This window comes from Molossus molossus, unplaced genomic scaffold (genome assembly GCF_014108415.1).
Source record: "Molossus molossus isolate mMolMol1 unplaced genomic scaffold, mMolMol1.p scaffold_m16_p_8, whole genome shotgun sequence".
NCBI lineage: Eukaryota > Metazoa > Chordata > Mammalia > Chiroptera > Molossidae > Molossus > Molossus molossus.
The window spans coordinates 66,039,544-66,044,590 of record NW_023425402.1 but is presented as its reverse complement, the minus strand read 5'-3'; the positions used below and the strand labels follow the sequence as shown (position 1 = coordinate 66,044,590).

The window sequence follows — 5,047 nt, the reverse complement described above, 5'->3', positions numbered from 1 at the left end:
GGTATCTGCACAGGGAGCCAGAAAGGCAACATAAATGGTTTACAAAATGCCCTACTAGTGAATTTTCCTGGTATAAAACTCGTGACTATTCTAAAATGACAAAAGCTTTTCATTAATCAGTACAAATTTTGGTATTCCTAAATACAAACTAATCTCTGCACTAAGTGACCTAAAAGGATTTTTGTCCTAAAGTGGCCAACACTACCCCTCCTACTGCCCCCTCCTTGAAGAAAATCCTAGGGTTATGAGCCAACAACCCTGCCCCCGCCCAAGAATGTATTTACAAGTTCCCGGCTCTTTGATAATTTGCCAACTTAGCTTCATGAAACACATTTTAAACTGTTCATCTGCCTAACTTTGTTTGCAGTCATCTAAATGTGCAACATTTTATTTAAATAGATCCGTTTGCTCACTCCCCTTTTCTGATTTACTTGCAACCTCAATCTCATTTCCAAACCTTAAAGAGATGGAGAGAATGGAAGAACACTGCATGGTGGGGCATGGAAATTACCATTACCTTCTTTGAGTTCACTAGCATGTGTATGACCACAGATTATTTCCATCATCTATTAAAATTAAGTGAAGACCAATATTTATATACACATCCCCACCATGTGCTTGATTAAGAGATCTTAGGGAATTTGTTTTTACCAATGGCTAGTTACTTTGAATGTATGGATAATTAAAAGGTGCAAGAGCTCTAAAGATTCCAAGTGTCTATTTAAAAGCTGTTAAATGAAGAACGATGGAGGACACCCACAATAATTCTTGGACTCCTGGAGATCCTAAGACATGCTACAAAAATAGGTCTTTATTCTTAGGAAAATATAGTCAGAGCTAGCTTCCTTATGCTATACATAAAATCTTAACATCAGAGGCAGTACAGATAGTACAGATAGTTTTTGAACTGATCTCCAAACAAGCACAAACCCACTACGTTGAAAAGAACAGGTAATTTGAGGTTTTTGGCAAAAGACAGTACTTCACACATCTAACCCAAATCAAAGAGCCTGCAGAGTTTTCAGGGATATAAAAGGAATGAAATAAATATAAATTCTATGGATAAATAAATGCAAGAGACAATTTAAATAAGCTAACAGAACTATTATTTTTTAAATAAAAATACTAATCAGGTACAAGCTTTTGTTTCTCAATGCCAGACTTCTAAATGTTTATCAGACTACTGTTAATGTCATTAAAAACCTAATCTTGGACCAGAGCATTACTTATAATACTGTTTTGTATTTGTAAAAAAAGATTTGTTATTCCAAACTAACTGCTTCTGGTCCTGAAAAAATATTTTAGGTATATTACTGAAGGCAGACTGTGGTGCTAATAGAACTTAATATATAAGTACTTTAAAAAGTGACAGACCAAAAGGTCCATTCACTAATTTGCCCACAGTTAAAAATATCTTTGAACATTGGTTTATAATTAGTATCTTAAAAAGTAGTGGCATGCCCTATTGAGTGGTATGATTACTGAGTAATTAATACTATACATCATCCCCACAAGTCTGTCCATTTCATGAACTATTACTTAAGTTCATTCATTTCATACCCGCCACTGGATTCCTATGCTCAGATAAAAATTTTATACACATTAATGGGGAGAAAATGGTTATTGTGGGTATTCTTGAAGTTTTAGGAACCTGAGCAATCCTTTACTTCCTTCTCCTAAATGCACAAAGGCCTTCTACTTTTTCATATCTCCCCTTAAAATAAGACTACACATCATACTCTGTAATAACAAGGTGATCTTTTGCTATTTCTAACAGTGACTTTTAACTTAGTCAAAGAGGCTGTCCTGAATGTGACAATTTTGCCCAATTAGCATAAATGTTCACCCTGATATTAAATAAGTCTTTTCAAATATCTTATATACAAGTTAATACCCCAGATCACTCCATCAATCCACTTCTGTTCTTCATATTTTATCACAAGGAAAATATATTTTGTTAAATCAGACTTGCAGTAATCGGTAAATTTCTCATGATGCAACAACTGCCATCATGAGTGTGCAACCGCTCTTTTTGTGCTCAATTCCTCCTTCATTTTTAATATCTGATTTACTCGCAATGGCTGAAAATCTTCCATAAAAAGAATATATTCAATAGTTTCCTCACAAAGCAACTTTCTGAAAACTGATTAAATTACTGATCACTTTTGATTGCCAAGTAGTCTGCAGAAACAAAATCTTGCGTCTGTTTTGGTTAGGTAACTAACAATCAGAATGCTTTCAAGGATACAATTTTCACCCCAAGGAAGGAACTTGACTCTTGGATATAAGACCCATTCCTTGACAATATTTACAAAATTTCTTTAACTTGTCATCTGTCCATTCATTGAAGCTGTCAAAGCCAAGAACCCATAAACAAATCACAAATAGCAATAACCTACATTAGTTAACATTCCCCTTTTAACAGGTTGACATTTTTACTAAAGGATTAGTTATTTTTGCATTTCCATTTCTCATATCCCATGACATTCCATATAAATTGCATTATTGCTTTATAGGCCACACAACATTCCAAAGTATGTTTATATGCATTGCCTGTTTTCCTTGATTTCTGGTAAGTTTGATACTGATTTTACTACAGAAATTTAAGTTTGAAAATACCAGTTAGTATTTCTTCTCAGAACTTAATTGTTCACATCACTAATCACTACATGCATATTTATTTAGCTCTGATTATATTGCTCAAAAACTGCACCCATTATCAGAACAGTGCAAATGATATTTAATTTTAAAATTATAATGGCTTGAATTCAAAGTTATTCAAATGAACACTGTCAAGTTAATTTCACTTGAGTGTGTATATATTTCACCACCACTGTTTACATTACCCATCAATTCTTCACAATTTCTTTATCAGTTTTCCCTCCCAAATCCCCAAACTAAGAATGGCAAATAGTCTTAGAAACCCACAGCTCCATATTTTAATGTTTTAGGAACACATTTGTGAAATCACAAAAATGTTCATCTTTTAACTGTGACAATGCAGTTTTTACTTAAGCCAAACAAACCCGCCCTAAAATCCCAACAAATAATTCTGAGAATTAACTTAAACACCTTGACAGTGTCCCTTAAAAAGGATATGACAGTAAAGTGCCAATAGGCATGGCAATGACCTCTTTGATGGGATCATTTAACTCCTTGGAACTGGGAAATGCCAGCACCAAGGATTACACTGAGATTCAATTTTGCTGAAGGCTACATTTAGTTTACCCACTTTCCACAAACCTGTTATACTCATTATATGTCAAAATGAAATGTAAAATGTTTTGTGTAGCCCTCAAACTTACACTAAGATTTCAGAGAGATGTACTTTAAAAAAGCACGGGGTAATATATAAAATCAGTGGCAGAAAGTTTCATTAAGCACCAGGAACTAATTTTTGTCACCCCATACTCATTTTGTAGGTAAGTTTCAATAACCGGCAAGGCACATTTACATATATTCCAATGAATACTTATTGACAAATTTTAAATTACACTCTATGTCCCAGCTATCCCAGTAACTGACATACAACATACTAAAATGGTTTATTAAGATAACATAAAAAACCAATTAATGTGAAACATACAGGCTATTGGCAACCACTATTCTAAAATTATGTAAGTACAAATAAACATACTGAAATGTGTGCAATTCTAAGTTTTTAAACCAGAATATTTCTATACTAACACACATTTATATTAATGACACATAAAAAAAATAAAAACTTTATTACAAAAATAAGTTACACTCGCCTCCAGCTTACAGTATAAAACAATTTTATTTGCAGGAATGCAAAATGATTGTTTGCCATGAGCATTTTGAACATATGACATGTCTAATTTTCTTGTTAAATTTGCATTTACTGGGGGAACTGGTGTGTATAAAACCTTAAGTATAATAAGCTCTGATCTTCATCGTGGTGCCTATTGGGTATGTGATATAACTGCAGTATCCCTTTGGGGAAGGGGAAAAGGGATTTCTTTATACCAAGTCCTAATTAAACTATAATTTCACTTTTGACTTTAAGCTATCAATTTTGGACTTGGCAAAAAAATTTTTGAGGTTGATTCAATAGAGGATGCTTCACCACTGAACACTCACTGTCATCAAGGTGCTTTAGAAAATTAAAAACATAGCACAAATGATTGTAATCTAATCTACAAGTTATCATGACCTGCATAAGAAATGGAAAGCTGATTCACAATTTTGCAGTGATCAGCAATAAGAAATGCACTAATGAAACATACCTTTTACCTAAAAAGCTAAACTACAGCCATATACTAATCTCTATGATTTATGAAAAAACTTCAAAATATCCAAATGTCAGGCTTCGCTGTACAGCTGTCAGTTTTAGTCTGACTTTTTATAAAGGGACACTGCAGTATTTAGTACAAGTTCGGATGCACTTTTTTTTGAACATCTGATGTCTTACAAAAGTAACATCTTGCTAAACTATTATACATCCAAATAACTACAATATCTGAAGAAGCAAGGCTGCTTTTTCAGCCACAAAATACGACAAAAGCAAGGCCTGTTATGATGGTCATGAGGAAGTCTTACAAGCCTCTGAAACTAAAGGCAATTAAGAATGTTACATTTGGTATATTAAAATCTTACCCTCATATCATTTAACAAGCCTTGCTTTTATCTACAAAGATTTTCTATGTACAGTACAGACAGGGTATAGTTCAATCCTCTGCTACTGAGGTAGTTAACCAACCCTTTAAAAAAGGTTCTGAAAAGAACCACTATCTGGAATGCCTGACTAACCAGCTCTGATGATTACACCTGAAACTGCATATCTGAACACAATTCAAAAGTGATTACTATAAAAAAGATAGACAATCATGATTAACCTTGGTGAGCAGAAATTTAAGGATACCAACAATGGTATTCATCTATACCACTGCAATAAAATTTAAATGCACAAATTCAAGAGAATATTTCAGAAAACCACTGCTGGAATCCTTAATTTAAAAAAACGGGGGAAAAATCTACTTAGAGCAGATTTTTTCAAGAGAAGAACTTTATTCTTTATTAAGATATC

The 5,047-nt window shown here is 33.3% G+C and overlaps 1 protein-coding gene across 5 annotated transcripts in view; it reads right to left on the bottom strand.

The window, feature by feature from the left end:
• Positions 1-774: 774 nt before the first annotated feature.
• Positions 775-5,047, bottom strand: part of LOC118620977 (synaptotagmin binding cytoplasmic RNA interacting protein) — a 30,938-nt gene continuing 26,665 nt past the window's right edge. For 2 of the 5 annotated variants that reach the window (XM_036248113.1, XM_036248109.1), the window contains one exon: positions 776-5,047. This exon is cut by the window's right edge and continues 314 nt beyond it. The gene's annotated coding sequence lies outside the window, so the exon portion shown is untranslated. The other 3 variants (XM_036248110.1, XM_036248112.1, XM_036248111.1) reach the window with 3 other exon arrangements.